At 42.9% G+C, this 19,874-nt stretch overlaps 1 long non-coding RNA gene across 1 annotated transcript in view; it reads right to left on the bottom strand.

Moving 5' to 3' along the window:
* LOC148521843 (uncharacterized) overlaps positions 1 to 19,874 on the bottom strand; it is a 137,307-nt gene that overhangs the window by 30,141 nt on the left and 87,292 nt on the right. The window contains exon 2 of the long non-coding RNA XR_015878782.1: positions 2,464 to 2,583. This is a non-coding gene — a long non-coding RNA (uncharacterized LOC148521843). The remainder of the gene's footprint in view (positions 1 to 2,463; positions 2,584 to 19,874) is intronic.

Genomic DNA, 19,874 nt, shown 5'->3' with positions numbered 1-19,874 from the left:
CCACGGCTGTCCGCTCGCGGCGGGATGCCGGGCGCCTGTCTCCCGGCATCGGGGAATTGTCAGGCATCTACATCTAGACACCCGGCATTTCATCCCTCGCAGGGATATGACAGTCGGGAAGCCGGCTGGCGGTATTAAGGCAGCCGGCTTCCCGATTGTATACCATTTAAATCTGCCAGAATCAATCGGCTTATGCTGGGCATATACTGCCAGATAAAATGCCTGTCAGACCAACTGACATTTTATCTGGCAGCCTGACATGATGCGGCCGACATTTAACTTACAAATATTGCATTGGGCTGGCATGCTGGACAATCCGGCATGCCCGACCGATCGATATTTTACCCTCAGTCGCCCGCACAGGTTCTCAGACTCTGTCCTCAGGACCCCAAACAGTGCACATTTTCCAGGTCTCCTCACAGAATCACAGGTGAAATAATTAGCTGCACCTGTGGATCTTTTAAAATGTGTCAGTAAGTAATGACTACACCACTACATCTGGAGAGAGAGAGGCGGTGGAGAGATTTCTTGACAAATGGTAATGCAACCATAAAAAGAAATGATGTTAACATGTAATGTGCTGGCGCCTTTTACCAAGTTCCAGCCATTTCTGTGACGAGACCTGCTTTCACTTCTAACATTTTGTACCAGGAGATATGTAATAAGACACTTTAAGCTTTTCTGGCTTCTGTTTAGTTGTGGATGGAAACAGTTTTTCATATATTATAAACAGTAGGTAGTGTCGTCACTATGTTCAGGGGTGCGGGTCACACAAGGTGACACAATCCGAGGGGGTGTCACCAAGCAGAGCTGTAGCGGTGATGGATGACCACACGCATGCATCATCCACACTGTGCTGGGAGAGGCCAACAGGATTCTCTGCAGGTCCAAGAGAGCTGGGTAAGCCCCCTGCGTGACTGCATGTAACGCCCCCAAAACAGTACAAATCAGGGGGCATGGCCCTGCAGGCATGAGGTCACTGCCCCTTTTGCGCATGTGCACAAGGATTGTAGAGGTGCCGCAACGGGTGTCACCACTCATTGTGACGCCTCTGATAGTAGGTGGTATTACACTATGTGTTTAAAAAGAACATTTTAATATATAGGGAATACAGTGGTTCCAATAAGGGTTTCATGTTCACAGAAGCAACTCTATAGGCCTGCTGTGGGCGCGGCTGCATCTATTGCCAGTATTGTTTCTGCGACTTTATGCAAATACCACTAAAAGCCCTTCCCTGGTGTACAACCGTGTGTCTGAATGTGCAAGGACTGAGATGCCCACTTTGAGAGTCTCTCATATATCACTATTCATGGATTTGCACTATATGCATTTCTTTATTTTTCCTTGGTTGCCCCAAGTCTATAAATATATTTCAAGTTCACATTGGGAAGTTAGTGTGGGAGTTTCCTTTAGTGCAGGGTCTTTTATATGTATCCTGAGCAGGGTTAATTTAATCTTGGCACCGCCCTCCCTCCCTCAAACTTACCAGTTGCTGGGCGCATAGGCGCCGGAGCACCATAGTGGAGCAGCAGGAGGCAGGGATTGGAGCGGCGGCCGGGGATGGTCAGGGGGCAGGGCTGTGCTTTATAGCAATAGGCTGCACAGCCCCTGCAATGCACTGCGCACCCATCGCACATTACACCTCTGTGCAGTGCAGGGGCTGTGCAGCCTATTGCTATAATGCACAGCCCCTGCAATGCACTGCACACCCATCGCACATTACACCTCTGTGCAGTGCAGGGGCTGTGCAGCCTATTGCTATAATGCACAGCCCTTGCACTGCACACCCATCGCACATTACACTTCCTCTGTGCAGTGCAGGGGCTGTGCAGCCTATTGCTATAATGCACAGCCCCTGCACTGCACACCCATCGCACATTACACCTCTGTGCAGTGCAGGGGCTGTGCAGCCTATTGCTATAATGCACAGCCCCTGACCGTCCGAGGCCGTTGCTCCACTTGCCCCTTTCCCCCCCCATTCCTGCGCCTATGTTCCTGAGTGTGGCTATTTCTGTGCTGACTGCTGAATTTTGACCTGAATATTGTCTTGTGGTTTGTTATCTACTTTTCTTCATTGCTTTACTTGCCATTGGATTTTGAATTTATTCTATTGCCTGTATTGCTAGTTTGTCTTTTTCCATGGGAACATGTAGGGATTTCGTACATGAAACCTAGTAAACCTGGTGCGCATATAAATCTAAATGAAACGTGACTGCTATACTGATGAGTCAAAAATGTCCTAGAAAACGATATCACAGCTACTAATGCAAGTTCCTGGAATGATCTAATTCAAATAACTTTTTTATGAGTGAAGTTTCTGGATATTTATAAGAGACTGTCTGTTCTGAAGATCATGTTCAGTAATTCTCACCACTGAAGTATATGTTTCAATATGGCTATGACAGAATTATTGATTGCTCTATTGTAATATTTCTTTTATTAATAAATTAATTTAAAACTTACCATACTTTGAAGTTGCCTTGATAGATGAAACAAAAATTTGTTTATTGAGTAGATTACGGTTGGGCTGTCTCGGGAGCTCCATTCAATACCAATATCGTCTGCAGCTACAACTGTTGTCTCCTGTCAATAAATAGTTATCTATAACATTCACTTAAATACTATACGTAGTACATAAAAATGTAACTATTGCATTTGTCAATATATAATCCTATACTGAGGCAGCAAGCACATTTATTTTTCTGGGGCATATGTATTATCGGGTTTTTCCCTGATAGAATTTACTTTACATAGTCCCCCATAGTCTTTTTTTTTACTTTTCTTTTAAGAAAACAAGAGAGAGAAAATATTTAACAAACTTCTTGTACTGTAGATGGGAAATAGTTATGGTGATGGCAGCTGTAGCCTCAGGAGGCGGGATGTACTAACGGCAAAATATGGTCAAAACTCCGGAAACTGCAGTTTTTGAGATTTGACCACATTCCCCATATATCTATGGGTTACTTTTTTGATAATAAAGGGATCCAATAGGCTTGCGCATTTGCAGTAGGACTTCTGTGTTATAAACCTGGAAGTCCTTACACCGCAAAGTTCTTATCAGAAGAGCTGTACTTTGCGGTTTTAATCTCAAATCTACATGCTTACTGCGTTAACAAACAGGTAAGTGGGGGGATGTATTGCATTCAAAATGTGATGCTGGATATTGTACATCCTACCCAAGAAGAGAAAAAAAATGTATTTACAAAATGTTCTTTATTGTTTATAACACCAAGGCAGCTGCACAAATGTTTTGGGTCCCACAGAGTGTTGCGCCTGCTAGAGGTGTGATCCCCCCTGCACACCATGCTACAAATATCGCCATAATAATATAATAATATTGCAGTTTATAGCACTATCTATGCTATTTTGTATTGTAAACTGCTCTTTGTTTTTGTCTTTAATTAAATATGTTTCCAAGGTCATCTCATTGTTGATTTAACTGACTCGTACACAACATCTGCTGCTAATAAATCTCTTACGAGACGTTTTTTTTTTTTTTAAACTAGACACATATGAACTGAATCCAGTGAATAGCAGTTCCTATATTTATATCACGTGTTATACAGTTCTCACATTAGTAATGCTATGTAAAGTTGGTTGTGGATTTTCAAGCATGTGAAGGTTCCAGTAATATATTGAGAGCTGCTTTTCTATAATGGTCAAAGGAATCTTTGTGAAATGAAGCTCTGTATAAGCCTCACTAGATATGTGTGGGTGGCTGGAAGTAGTCACAATTATGCATTCTGGTACTTGTAAAGGTGGGTACACAACTGACAGATATATCTGCAGATGATGGTCGTTCATACACACTGAGCGACCATCATCTGCATGCTGCAGCAGCTCGGGCTGGTGGCAGGTAGGGGGCGTGGCCTAATCTAGGAAGGTGTGGCCACACCCCCTTTGAGAAAACAAAACCCATCTGTGACGTGGCGCTGCGCGCTGGGGAGGAGGGCGCTGTGTGCCCCTCAGACCGGCGCACAGCCAATGGGGGGCGCGATCAGCGTGATCGCTCCCCCCCTTTGGCATAGGAGACTGCTTGGGCTGCTGCTTTGGCAGCCTCGGACAGTCTCCCAGTGCAGCCCAGCATACAGCAGCGTGTGCTGGGCTGCTGTGGATGGGGAGCTGTGCTGGACCCGGGTAAGTAGTAACCCGCTCGTGGCTCCCCCCCCTCTCTGCACCCCTGTGTATGGGTGATCATCTGATCACCCGTACACACTTGCCGATGGACAAGTATGTCTGCAGACATGTCTGTTCATTGGCTGTGCCGCACAGCCAATGCGATATGTCTGTGAACGATGTTGTTCACAGACATATCATCTGTACACATTGGCCGACGGAGACACGATATATTGGCCGATCAATTGATCGGCCAATATATTGGCCAGTGTACTCAGTATTAGAGTGCAATATCTCCTATGAGCAGTATATTTATCCAGAAAAGATTATTATTATTTTTTATCACTGAACATCTCGTGGGGGGAAGGGGGAGTTGGTGAGCCAGCGGCACATGCTCAAACACCTTCTCACTGTATTTTTTGCTACAAATACAGTGAGAAGTGTGTGAAGTGGATTTTTTACTTTATCGCAAGCTCTGTCCCTGCATGCGATATTTGATACATCCTTGTGATATATTCAAATATTGCATTGCGATATTGGGCAAATTTATTACAGCCAACCAATATCTGAGATGCAGATTGTGATAAATATGCCCCTTAGTGTCATGCACCATTAAAGTGCTATAATAGAAAAGTATTTCTACTTGACAAACTTCTGCACATGTGTACAGTAGCTTACAGGGGGAGGAGCTTAGCTAACATATAGTCAGTCTGAGCATCAAAATGTTTAACAGTACGGCATGTCTCCCTACTGTCCTGCTTTTTGGTGGGTCAGTCCAGATTTTGGAGGGCTGTCATTCACCCTGATTTGCTGGAGGTTCCGAATGATGCTAAGCCATATATGCTGGAGAGGCAGAGGTCTCTGCAGGTGCGGAATAAAAAATGTTATTTAAAAAAATAAAAATAAACCCCCATTTTGCCATAGCTGCATCACTTGTCCCACTGTTGAGACCACCAATGTTGGAAGGTAAGTAACAGCATGAAGAAGAAGATATTGATGTCAAATACACCCCTATTTGTAAACATATATATTCAATTTGTTAAGTTCAGTTTGTTATAGTTGTTCATGCATTTCTCACCACTAGCCATTTATGTGTGCTTCATTTATTTATTCAACAAAACATACTCCTGCTACCATTTCCTATGGTCTGTCTGAGATTGTATGTGGTGTTACTGCAATGGGATGCATTGCCTGCATTCCACAAGGTAATGTTATTTACTATGGCTAAGCATGTTTGTTTGTTGTAGGGAAAGGTTCCTAGTAACTTTATTGTTCTTAGTCAACACCGTACACTCTGAAACTCCAAAACACAAACTAAATACAGACAACTTCCAGGCTGGGAAGCTAACACAATCCAGAGACATGCTTTGCTATAATTAGATTCCAGTCAATAGTTCTATTTACTTTGTGTCAGGCTCCCTGTCTTATTGGCCATCTTCCTATTCATAAGAAGCAGCAGAATCTGAGATGTGACATTTTCTTTGCACAACCATTGGGAATAAAATAAGTTTACTCATACATTTTATTTACTAATTTTTTGATATTTTTTCCTTTTGCAAAGTAAGTCACATTTCTAAATACAAAGGTTAAGAATGTTGATGAATAATAGCAAAAGATTTACTCCTAAAAAAAATAGTAAATAGTAAAAATAGTAAATAGTAAAAAGATATACACCCAAAGTATAGCCCCTTGTTTCCAATTCTCAACATATGATGATGATCCATGAGGCCAAATACATGTATTAAATTATATTTATCTACAATGAAAAGGCAAGTATCATATATTGTACCTGTTAGTAGGGATTATTTTCACTTTATTTTCCATTTGAGACAGTGAGGGTCATTAGCGAATATGGAAAAAGTTAGCGGTATAGAGCAAATATGTTTCTGCATTGTGACGTCATTGACCTGGGATGCTGCAACTGTGTTTACAAATATGTATGGATTATCATGACAAGATTGCATCATTTGTGTGGTGTGAGATAGAATTATGGGCCGACCTTCCCAGACGTGGACAATTCAGGGCCATCCATGCAGTATGTGCAATATCTGTAATATTGCTCCTACATAGGAATGTTCAGTCGGATTATTTTATAGAGAACACAGTGATGAGACCTTAATGAGGCTAACGTTCTACTTATGCTAATGATCTGCTTAGCCCTGCTTTACATGGTGCTCTCATGGACCTACCTCTAATTATTTCAATCTTCTTTTAATCACAGTACTCAACAAGCTATATAACACCTGAGCAGTCTTCCTCAAAAGTTATATTTGTTTAAAATATTGGTAACAGGGGGATAAAACCTGAATTTGAAGTCTTACTGCAGCAGAGACAACAATAATTTATTGGTGATGATTATAAACCATCCGATATTGGCAATAAATAGATGAACATATACACATAAGTACCATAGATGCATGTTGATATACAATCCAGCAAATATCCCTTGGTAATATATGAGTATATACCGGGGTGGCCAAGTTTGGTTCTCCATTACCCCTAGCAGTTCATGTTTTCCAGATCTCCTAGCAGATGCACAGGTGTATTCATTACTAACTGACAAATGTAAAAGATCTATATGTGATGCATTTAGTTACTAACTAACACATTTTTAAAAGCTCTACAGGGTATCTGGGAAACGTGAACCATAAGGGGTCCTTGAGGACCGAACTTGGCCAATCTGTCAGTAAACTTAATAGTTGTGCTAAGTCCCTCTATCTATTCATGAACCAAGGGCACAAATAGGAATTTTGCCAACAGTATTTAGCAGGACCAAAGTTCTTCTCCCCCTTCTTCTTTTTTCTTTTTCCCAAATTTTTATTGAAACACCGCTTTACATTACACATACATTCAACATGTCACATGCAAAGCAATAAGAATGAAGGGTCATTCAAGGTTACAATAATAAAGCACCCCCTTATATATTATTTACTATCATCTGCCTTATCCAAATGAAGCAGTTCTAATGGCAATAGAAGTATGGCCCACAAATTAATTCTTCAATGTACAGTACTGTATGGTTTTTTATTTTAGGTTTGAAATGTGCCCATATCAGCCACTCAAAACTAAGAGAATGAACACTTCTGGCCACCTTTGTTATTACTCCATGTTCCTTGTTACTCTGCTTTGCTTCTTACATGAACCCCTTACTTTTTGGTGGCCCAATTAGGTATAAAAATAAATATGAATGTGTAGTGTACTCGGCTCATAGAAATTGTACTTAAGCTAGAGATGTTAGAGATAAACTGGTGCCAAGTGCTCATTGATCATTGGTTGCAACTCTGGCATGCAGTTGCCGGAGAGCTTCCCTTAATTGCTGCTTCACAAGTAGCCATAAAGCCAATGAAAAACTCTTGTCACTCTCTCATGTGCCACACTCACCTTGACCACTCACACCTGTTACTTCTGGTGGTCCATGTAGTTGGCCAAAACACTCTTGACAAGTCCCTTTCTTGTATTGAGAATGACCGATCTTTCAGCTTATTAACCATACATATACAGTAAGAGAACAACATCACACATTTCAATAATCTAGATGAATTTATGTTAAACTTTTAATTGCTAAGCAATAAAGTTTAATAATAAAATTAGATTTTGATTTGTGCTGGGAGGAGTATCAAAACTAAATTGTACATCATTAACATTTAATTGTAGTAATTCCCTGAGATCTAATAATGGAATTTTATAGAAAAGCAAGAGTGTAGGGCTGCGCTTAACCTAGTATTTAATGATAGCTGCTAGAAAAATAAAACAAGCAGGGATCTGCCTACCCTGCTTTAAGGTATGACTAGTAGATAAGAGTTAGAATCCAGCGCTCACCATCAAATGAACATTAATGAAATAAATTATAAATATCATGCACAGGTATATAGAAAAAGTGCCTCTGACAAAATTTGGTACATGAAAAAAGTTTTATTTCTAAAGAAACATATATAGTAGTAATAGACTTTTTAATATCTCATAATAGTGTAATAAAATATACATGAATTCTAATACCGGTATACTTAAAACAACATTTAGACAAAACCGGACAAAACAACATAAATATTGTAATCCAATTTTGATCCGTACAATAATATGCGCTAAATTGTGACTTTTGTAGAATAGGGTTACTGCAGGGTATATGAGTAGGTATACAGATAGGTAGTCACTAAATGAGTTCCAGATAGGATTAGCGTAAAGTACGACAGTGCATGCGTCCTCTGACAAATAGTTAAATATGGATATGAACAAATGATTTCAGTAAAAACTCCACAGTATTGTGTTTTGATATAGAGAAAATTCACACACAGATGCTTGAGTGGTGGTATTCCAGCAATAGGATTCCTTTGCGGTATGAAGGTGCAGCATGTACTGTAGCATGTACTCCGTTCTCCCGTGTGTCTGGGTATGGTGTCCAAAAAAGTTCTCCTCAAAATGGAGCCTTACCTCCTTCAGGAGTTGGAGATTAGTGCTGGTCTTTTCTGTGTCCTCCTTAGCAATCTAGTATCCAAAAGGTGAAAAGGTGTCTGCCAGCAGACTGGGAGCACTGTGCTGGGGTAAATAGCCCATTCAGTGTCCCATCGATGTCTTCCGCGATCGATGCGTTTCGCCTTCATTTGATGGTGAGCACTGGATTCTAACTCTTATCCACTAATAATGGAAGTTAACTTGCCGATTAAAGAGACAAAGGAAATTTGGGACATTTTTATGGTCATTTGTTTTTTTGTAAATGTAATTATGGGAGATTAACAAAAAAATTGTTTATTAGCACATACTGTATGATATTAAACCATAATAACTCTTTATATTACAGTGACTGATAATATTTTTCTATTCTGAGTACTTAACTCATGACAGATAATATAAAACTGCATTTTAAATTATCTAAATCCCACTAGAGATTCTGGCATGTTACATTTAGATTCATTCTAAATGGAAATGGTAGTATTTTCCACTCTATATCATAGACATCACAGACATTTTTAGAATTGTTCATACTAATGTGTAAAACAGAATTACTGCTTTGGTAGGAAAAAATCCCAGTTCAAATGTCATAGAGCTTTGATTATATTGCTTTATTGAATTCATTGCCAAAGCATGAAAATGAAACATCTGAAGTTGCAGTCTAAACAAAAATCATATTATTGGAAAGGTCATAAAGACATTATCTGTCAACTAAAAGCTGGCTACACACCAGGGTTGTTATTAGGGCTTATAATAATAATGACGCCCAATCACAAAGTGCTTAATGCTTAGCCATCCATTTTTAGACTCACCTACTACACACAAAGCTAACACCATAAATGTTAACAATAACATTTTCAATAGACATAAGGCTCTATAGCAAAATTGTAAAAAGAAGAATGAATTACAGCAAAATAGTATATTTTTTAATTTAGTCATTATTTAATATCTTATGTTTACAGCACAGAACATTGCTCTCCATACAGTTCTGTTTTTTTTTCCTGATACGTTTAAATCAGCCAATAAATTAATTCATTAGAGTGCAATCTGAAATAACAATCTGTTATTTATATGGGAAGGGTACGGGATGCTGGTGGTCGGGATCCTGGCCAGTGGCGTATCTACAATGGGTGCAGTGTGTGCAGGGCACACAGGCCCCCGGGTCCAGAGGGGCCCCGCACCGCACACACTGCACCCATATTATTTTAGACTTACCTGTCCGTGGTCCCACGTCGGGTGTCTGTGCTGCTCAGAACACCGGTAAATGGCCGCCGCGGGCATTTTTCCTGTGTTCTGCGCATGTGCAAGTAGACTCCAGGCACTAGAGTGTGTCCGGAGTCTACTGCGCATGCCGTGGCCATTTTCTGGCATTCTGCGCATGCGCAGTAGACTCCGGGCACACTCTAGTGCCTGGTGTCTACTAAGGCTCCGGTGGCTGGCTAGCCACAGCAGTCGGCTGCCGGCTACCGGGGAGAGAGGAGGGGGCCCCGCACGGGGAGTGCACACGGCCCCCTTCTCTCTTAAGACGCCCCTGATCCTGGCGGTGGTCAGAATGCCGACAGCGAAATCCCGACAGTCAGAATCTTATCACCAGTAAGTGTGTACCTTACCGCTTACCACTACCCCTAACCCTCCCGTCCTGGTTCCTAAACCTAACCTCCCCCGCTAGTGCCTAAACCTAAACTCCCCCTCCGCGCACCCTAAACCTAACACTCCCTCCTTAGTGCCTAATCTTAACCCTCCCCCTAGTACCTAAACCTAAACCGCCCCCTAACCTCTGATACTTACCTTCAGGATTCCGGCGGTCGTGATTCTGGCGCCTGTATTTTGACTGTCGGCATCCTGTCTGCTGGGATGCCGACTACCTCCCATTTATATATACCCCCTCCCCAAGCCTACAATGACAGGGTTATATATGTTTACAATATTGCCTCATAAAGTACATAAAGGCATAATTATTACAGGTTGAGTATCCCTAATCCAAGATCCAAAACTTTTCATGCAAACTTTGCTATCTGATGGTTCAATGTACACAAACTTTGTTTCATGCACAAAATTATTACAAATATTGTATAAAATTACCTTCAGGCTATGTTCAGGATTTGTGTATACAGTGTATATGAAACATAAATTCATTTCGTGTTAGGCTTGAGTCCCATCCCCAATATATGTTGTTATGTTATGCAAATATTCCAAAATCCGACAATATCTGTAATCTGTAACACTTCTGGTGTATTATTATCCTTTATTTACATGGCGCCGCAAATTAGGGAAGAAGCCCCTTAAGGTGCATACACACTGTCAGATCTGTCAGCTGAACGACTGAATAACTGAACGATTGAACAATTTGCAAACGATTGAATGATTGAACGATTGAATGGTTTTTGACTGCTTTAAATTAATGGAAATCGTCCAAAACTGACTGCAAACACATCAGATGTCAGATATCATTATCTGACCATCGGGAATGCGCATCGTTCATCGTTCAGACATGTCAGATATGTCAGATTTTCCTTCAGATATGAACGATTGAACGATTTTTTAAATCGTTATCGTTCAGATCTGAAGAAAAATCTGACCGTGTGTATGCACCATTACTGTTAATCCTTCACCTAAAAATCACTTTTATATACAGGGTCAGGCTGCTCTATCACTGGATGGTGGTAAAGGACAATACAGCTACATTTCTCAATACTTTTAGCAAATGAGTGATCTTGTATAATTGCTTCTTGGGTTGTAATTCTATGCACCACTCTGTTAATTGAATGCTCTGAAGCTGAGGCAGTTTCTAACAAACTCACACATTATTTAAGCAGCATACTGTGGGCCTGATTCAAATTTGGGAATAGAGTAAAGGTGCCTACACACTAGACGATGTGCTCACGATGCGATATCGTGAGCGATTTCCCTTGAACTCTCCCTGGAAGCTCCCCGGCACTCCAGGAACGATAGTGGTGCTCAGCAGCACTACATTATACCTACCAAAATATAATAGATCGTGATCAGGTGTGCCAGCTGCCCGAGGAATCATGTACGTCTCCTACCAATTGTACCAAGGCACAATGGAGACTGGACATGTACAGGGATATGTCACTCAAGTAACGGGGAATGCATGAAAGATCGTGCGATAGATCGTCAGTGCCAACACACGAACGGTCTGCACAAAATCATTTACGGGATTGGCAGATCTTGCCTGCTGTAGGCACCTTTAAGATATAGCAAGTAAATGTGAACCTGGACAAACCATGTTGCAATGCAAGGAGTGCAAATGCATACATTTATTTTGCATGCAGGGTAAATACTGACTCCTTCTGTATGTAGCCCACAAATACTGCACAGCTTTATTTTTACACTGCAATTTAGATGTCAGTTTGTACTGAGATGTGCGCCAACCCCCGTGTTTTGGTGTTGGTTTTGGATCTGGATCTCCCCTGGTTTTGGATCTGGATTGGATTTGCCAAAACATCACCTCCGTGTTTTGTTTTTTTGTTTTTGGATCTGGATTTTTTCTTAAAAAATCATAAAATGGGCCTGTTTTTGTTCCTACAGTATTATTAACCTCAATAACATTTATTTCCACTCGTTTCCAGTCAATTTTGACCACCTCACAGCTCACTGTATTGATTTTTTCATCTAGTTAAGGCCAAAATGTTGCATCCAGCTAGCTGACTCAAAACTGATTGATAAATAGGATGAGGACTGTGCAAAGATGATGGTTGCAGTACTCCTTGAGGATTGAAGAATTGATAGTTGGCGCAGCCACTGGCTGAATTAAGAAGAGTTGATACTTGATCATTGGTGCAGCCACTGGCTGAAGAATTGATAGTTGGCGCAGACACTGGCTGAAGTATGAACAGTTGATAATTGGTGCAGCCACTGGCTGAAGAATCGATAACTGGTGAAGCCACTGGCTGAAGTAAGAAGAGTTCACACTGGATAATTGGTGCAGCCCCTGGCTGAAGTAAGAAGAGTTGATTTTGATAAATTGGTGCAGCCCCTGGCTGAATAATTGATAAATTGGTGCAGCCCCTGTCTGAAGAATTGATAATTGGTGCAGCCACTGGCTGAAGAATTGATAATAGGTGCAGCCACTGGCTGAAGTAAGAATAATTGACACTGGATAATTGGTGCAGGCACTGGCTGAAGAATTGATAGTTGGCACAGACACTGGCTGAAGTAAGAAGAGTTGGCACTGGATAATTGATGCAGCCCCTGGTTGAAGAAAGAAGAGTTGACACTGGATAATTGGTGCAGCCCCTGGTTGAAGTAAGAAGAGTTGATATTGGTAATTGGTGCAGTCACTGGCTGAAGATTTGATAATTGGTGCAGCCGCTGGCTGAAGAATTGATAATTGGTGTAGCCATGGCTGAAGAATTGATAGTTGGCGCAGCCACTGGCTGAAGTAAGAAGAGTTGACACTGGATAATTGGTGCAGCCACGGGCTGAAGAATTGATAGTTGATAGTTAATTGTTGATGCAGCCTCTGGGCTGAGTAGTAGTTGTGGCCTTTGGGCCGTGAAGCAGGATGTGGCTTTTGGGCCTTGTAGCAGCCTTAAGGGCTAAGAACCCTTGGCTGAATGTCACTGTTGTGCGACTTGTGCCACTGATACAACAAGCAGCAATTGGTTCAGAATTTTCTTTAAAAAAAATGAAAGGGGCATGCAGGAGATGCTGTCTGTGGCCTTTACAATTTCTGGACTTTCATAAACCATAACATTAAAAATGTCAGGCAGCAATGCCCCAACCAGCACATAATTTAAAGGAAAAAGGTGCACATTGGAATTGTCCTTAGGCCCTCCAACCCACCCTTATGTTGTATATATGAAACAGGACATTCACAGTTTAACAAACCAATCACTTCAGCGACAGTGACTGCCACTTGTGGCTGAAGTGATTGGTTTGTTTGGACCCCCCCACAAAACAAGCTGCCAAAGTGCAATGGACATTGGTGGCAATGATCCCATACAAATAATGATCCCAAACTGGCTTTACAATACATTGAATTAGATGTTGTCAATGTCATCTTCATCCCCATCAGTGTGTGCATCCTCCTCTTCTTCACACAATATTAATTCATCCCCACTGGAATCCACCATTACAGACGCTTCTGTAATTCATTTTGATGAACATCATCTTTTACACATTTTGGGGAAGTAACCTTCTACGACGATCACTGACAAGGTTCCCGGCTGCGCTGAAAACTCTTTCAGAGTACACACTGGAGGGTGGGCAACTTAAGTACAGCAAAGCCAGTTTGTGTAAGGGTCTCCAAATTGCCTCTTTTTCCTGCCAGTAGTGAAACGGACTGTCTGACATGCCTATTTGGATGCTATCCCTAAAATAGTCATCCACCATTCTCTGAATGGTGACCGTGTCAGAAAAAGTCAGGATAGAAATGTCACTCATGTCATGAGGTTTTGCTGACTGATCTGCATCATAACCAGCAGTTGGGCTCTTAGGAAAATTTAGTTTTTTCCTGGCAGCTGTAGAAAATGAAGGAGGAGATGCTGCCATGTCACGTTCCACTTGAGCTGGCAATTTTTTCACCACCAGCTCTTTGCATCTTTTCAGATTTATGTCCGTCAGAAAGAAAGACACAAGGTATGACTTAAACCTCATATCAAGTATGGTCGCCAAAATATAGTGATCTGATTTCAAGAGATTGACAACCCTTGGATCCTGTCGAAGCGAATGAAGGGCTTGATCTACAAGTCCAACATACTTAACGGAATCACTCTGTTTCAGCTCCTTCACTTTTTCCAGCTGCTTTTGCAAAAGTCTGATTAGGGGAATGACCTGACTCAAGCTGGCAGTGTCTGAACTAACTTCACATGTGGCAAGTTCAAAGGGTTTGAGAACCTTGCACAACATGGAAATTATTCTCCACTGCACTTGACTAAGATGCATTCCTGCTCCTCTCCCTATGTCATAGGCCGCAGTGTAGCCTTGGATGACGTTTTTTTTCTGCTCCTCCATCTGCTGAAGCATATAGAGGGTAGAATTCCACCTAGTTACTACCTCTTACTTCATCTGATGGCATGGCAAATTCAACAGTTCTTGCTGGTGCTGCAATCTTCAACACGCAGTTGCTGAATGTTGAAAATGTCCAGAAATCTTTCGGGCCACCGAGAGCATCTCCTGCACGCCCCTGTCATTTTTTAAAAAATGTTGCACCACCAAATTCATTGTGTGAGCAAAACATGGGATGTGTTCAAATTCGGCCAGATGTAATGCTCACACAATATTGCTGGCATTGTCAGAAATCACAAATCCCGAGGAGAGTCCAAGTGGGGTAAGCCATTTTGCAATGATTTCCCTGAGTTTTTTTAAGAGGTTCTCAGCGGCATGCCTCGTAGTGAAACCAGTGATACACAGAGTAGCCTGTCTCTGAATGAGCTGGCATTTGTAAAATGCTGCTGCTGTTTGCACTGTTGGAGGCAATACACCTACCCAGTGGGCTGTCATAGTCATGTAATCTTTAGTTTGCCCTGTTCCACTTGTCCACATATTTGTGGTTAAGTGGACAGTGGGAACAATGGCATTTCGGAAGACATTAAAAAGGTTTTTTTTTTTAATGTCCTTGTACAGATTGGGAATTGCTATTCTAGAGAAGTGGAATCTAGAAGGGACACGGTAGTGGGGACACAGAACCTCCATTAACTGTCCAAAACCCACTGCATTAATGGCGGATACTGGACGCACATCTAGTACCAGCATAGCTGTTATGGTGTCAGTAATCCGCTATGCCACTGGGTGTTTGCTGTCATACTTGTTTGCCAATGCAATGGATTGTGTGATAGTCAATTGTTTAGTTGTACTTGAACTACTAAAAGTAGTCTTCTTCCTGGTCCCCTTCTGGTAGTGTGTGGCTGGCTAACACGCGCACACAAACAAATTGTTATTATTTGAACACTGGTAGTATGTGGCAGGCTAACACGCACGCAAATTTTTTTTTATTATTTGAACTCTGGGCCTGATTCAGACCCGGTCGCAAGCGCCGAGCGCTCGCAACCGGGTCGATGGAGGCCCAGAGCGCATGCGCACGACGGAGCCAGGGGTGGTCACCCACAGACCGGCCCTGTGGTCACCCACAGTCCGGCCCTGACTCTGTCAGAGCGACCGGCTCTTAATTAGGGCCTCTGTTAGTATGTGGCAGGCTAACACGCACACAACAAAAAATTGTTTTTATTTGAACACTGGTGGTGTGGCAGGCTAACACGCTCACACAGAGAATTAAATTTTTTTTTACACTGGTAGTGTGTTGCAGGGTAACACGCACACACAAAAAATTGTTTAATTGTTTTTTTCACACTGGGGGTGGGTGAAGAGAACCCCTGAAAGAGGCAGCAGCCCCTTGACAGACAGCAGCACAGCACCCCTGCGCACCTACGTTGATGACAGGTGTGGCTAACATGGACACAATTTTTTTTTTTACACTGGGGGTGAAGAGAACCCCTTATGGACAGAGCACCCCCTGGACAACACAGCAGAACAGCCATCCCCTATGGACAACAGCCAGCCCCTATGGACAGGACAACAGCCAGCCAGCCCCTATATATGGATAACAGACAGCCATCCACTATGGATGGACAAGACAACCTCAGTCACAATAACAGCCAGCCAGGCCCTATATGGACAACAGATTGTCCCTATGGACATTAAGCAACACAACTGTAGCCAGCCCTATGCACAACAGCACAGGACAGCTCCCAGCTCCCACCCTCTTCACTCTCCACAGCCGGAATGAAAAATGACGACGATCGCGGGAATCCAACAGCAGGATGATGACGTTTTGCCTGGATTTCAGATCCGAGTCAGGTGGGAATATCCGAGTCGACTCAGATCCCTTAAGTTTGGGTGGGTTCGGTTCTCAGGGAACCGAATCCGCTCATCTCTAGTTTGTACACACCACTCCCAAATCTAAATCTCTCTGTACACTTAAAATCTGCCCCTACTGCGGTGCAGCATGGTTATCCCAAGATGCACAGTTACTTGCTCTATTTTACTCTTGGCTTGATTCAGAGATGGACTCTAATGCGATTTTTATGCATATCGAGCTATTGTTTGCCATTCTGTATGTGAGTATGCCACACTGCGCATAAGCTGCGATTGTCTTGCGATCCCGCATGCACAGAGAACCCAGTCACAAAGTGAGTGACAGGTAGTCTGCGTTTGAGGGAGGTAATGGGGGGGTGGTCAGAAAAATGCAAGCGTGTCTGTTTGTTTAAACGCTGTTACATGGGTGTGCATAAATTAGCCCTTGTATCTCCTACACAGCATGAGCGCTCTCTGCGTGTCAGGAGATCTGCTGAGTCTGTGACTGGTCAGATCTGCTGCAAGAGCAAGAGGACAGATTGATGTGGGTTGATGTTACCGATATTTACGCAGGTAAGCAACGTCGTACACAGTGGGCATACATATTCCCGGGTAAGCTTTGGAACTATTAGCATATTTTCACAGTTGCGATCCGTGCAAAATCGCAGCTGCGATCGCTTTAGTGTCCATCTCAGAATCAGGTCCTCTATTCCCAAATCTGAATCAGGGCCTGTGTCTCTATCTTCCCTGCTACATGGGAATAAAAGTTCTGGCGGTTTCTTGTGTCAGCTCCATGTGACTTTTGGAAATTTCCTTCCTTTCCTTGTCACTGCAGAATGAGTCACTGTGCTTGAAAAATTATTAAGGGCAGCATCAATATGAGTGTCATCATATTAGCTGTTTGACAGCCTAACACTGGCCTCCAGTAAATATTTGGAATATTTACAGTTCATAATTTTCCATTTGTGTGTGTGTGGTCCAATTGTTCTGTTTTGATCTCATGAACTAATTCAATTTCAGGGCTGCAAATCAACAGCCTCCAAGATACTTTTATTTATCTGTTCAAATGTCTTAAAGTGAAATCATGCCTTGTTCTATCTGTTGTTCAACCTAACTACCCGACCCTCTGTGCTGTTGGGGGGGTTCTCCCCCCCACCCCCACAGTACAGTACTGCCATTTCCATGGACATCTACCGTATCCCTTGACTGCAACTTAGGCTGTGGCAGGTTTGATTGCAGGTTGACATTTTTTACATCATAGCTGATCATGTTTGATCTATAATCTTTCTAAGTATACCCTTTACCTTACTAGCAACCCGCCCTGGTTTCACATGGGAGAAATTTCATCTCACCATAGCTCCCTGCATCTCATAACAACCAATGCCATGTCACCATAGCCCCTTGCATCTCACCACAGGCCCCTGCTTCTCACTCCTGCTTCTTTCCACAGCCCCCTGGATCACATCACAACCCCCTGCTTCTCAATCCTGCCCCCTGCATCTCACCAGTGTCACCACAACCCCCACTGCTGCAGCCATGCAGCTGGCTGGAGCCTGGCCACTGGGATATGCTGGGAAGGGCAGGGAATGGGTATGAAGTCCCATTGGCTGAATACACTGGCAACCCGAAGGGAAAGATCCCGACAGGGCAGGTGAGTACCCTATCCCTACTCCACTCCACCCCTAACCCTACCCTCCCCCCTAGTGCCTAACCCTAACCTCCCCCAGGGGTGCCTAACCCTAACTCCCCCTTACCGCACCCTAAACTGAACCTTTCCTGGGGGTGCCTAACTCTAATCACCCACCTAGGGGTGCCTAACGCTAACCTCACCCCAAAAAACCTAACCCTATCCCTGCTACACTCCCTAAACCTAGCCAACCCCCCGCGCGGCTAACGCTAAAGGCACCCCGGACTTTCCTTGTTCAGTCTGGCGTCCCGGCATTGGGATTAAGGTGGGTGTCGGTATTTCGACGCCTATCTTAAGTCCCTTGCCAGGGTTTCGATGTCGGTATTGAGAAGGCCGCCGATCTCATAACTACATCCCAGATGACAGATTTGTATTGCAGCTACCGTAAGCATTATCAGCAACATGTCCATGGGGCTGGGGAACCTGTGCTTATTTCTGCAGCCTCCATGTGCACCCTTCTCCAGCTGCTGAACCTGGTGATGAGCAATTTCCTCTCTGCGCAATGTACCCTGGGCTTCCTGTTGAGCTTCCTCGGCATGTGGCTGAGTGGGAACATACAATAACTCTGAAGATGGAGCACTTCACAGTGGAGGAGTGTTGGCTGGAGTCCACCTGTAGGTTCAGCGTGGGGAAGGACATCGGAATCCAATGGTTACTCACCATTGATATTTTTGTTCCAATGGTAGTTTTACCATTGGATGTTGGCGGTCTGATGTTTGCCACAATCAAACAGAAATCATTTGAAGGTGTTCCTTTGGGGTTTTTTTTCTGATAGCTATGCCTCCCCTGGCTCCTTTCTGGCTACTGTGTCTGCATCAGGGTATCTTCATGAGTTAGTTGGAGGCTGTCTCTCACTCTTTGTCTGCTTCAGATGTGACCCTGCTCAGTCCCTGACTCCCTCCCTCTCTAGGCTGCTGCTAAGCAACAGGGCACATTACTATCTCTGATTGGCTCTTACTGTCTCAGAGAGCCAATCAGAGCGCAGCCCTTAGCCCTGCAGAAGTAGCAGTCAGTCACGCAGCACAACAGTGTTTTCTATGACTTGCTTAATTTCATGCCTCAGTTTCAGATGCACTCTTGCTGTTTCAACACCCTAGCCAGCTCCTGTACAGCAGCTTGGTGCAAGATTTTCCACTTGCTTCTCTAATATCATTACTGCTCGGCTCCCTTTTGTCACAGATGAATGGTTCATACACCTAAACCTTCCTTGACCAATACTGTATAGCATAGTGAAAACCCCATCAAAATCCATCCAGTGGTTCAAGAGATTAGCCTGAATGACTTTGTGACAAGAAGAAAAAGCCATCACTACTCTGACTTACTCACAGCCATATTTTTAGGGTACCCCAATATTATTTCTGATTTTTATGGCTGTTTACTGGTATTAACACCTATTCACTTCTGGAAGCCTATTTCCTCTTTGTACAGACCTTCACACAGCCATACCTATTTTTTGTTATCATTGTTGCAGTTGCTACAGGTTATTTATTTTTCTTTTTTATTTTATTCACCCATATATTGTCGCAGAGACACTATTTTATTTGCACATGTTTTAATATTATATTTTCCCTGCTGTATCAGTATTATTGTCATTGAATTTTTGCATTTTATAAAATGATTTACGATTACATTGTTTCCATGTTGTTAATGTGTTTCTAGCGCCATTCCACCTACACAATTTTTGTAGTTCAGGACGTGCATGACAGAGCATGGTAAGTGCAGCAAGTGGCAGAGCCGGCCATCAAATAAGCTCATCAATGGGCCCAGTTTATTCAGTTGATGGAGGGCTTGTGCTTGTGGAATGACCTGC

This window comes from Taudactylus pleione, unplaced genomic scaffold (assembly GCF_031769625.1).
Source record: "Taudactylus pleione unplaced genomic scaffold, aTauple2 ptg000154l, whole genome shotgun sequence".
Taxonomy (NCBI): Eukaryota; Metazoa; Chordata; class Amphibia; order Anura; family Myobatrachidae; genus Taudactylus; species Taudactylus pleione.
Note: the sequence above shows the minus strand (reverse complement) of the source record. Positions and strands in the feature narration are given on the sequence as shown.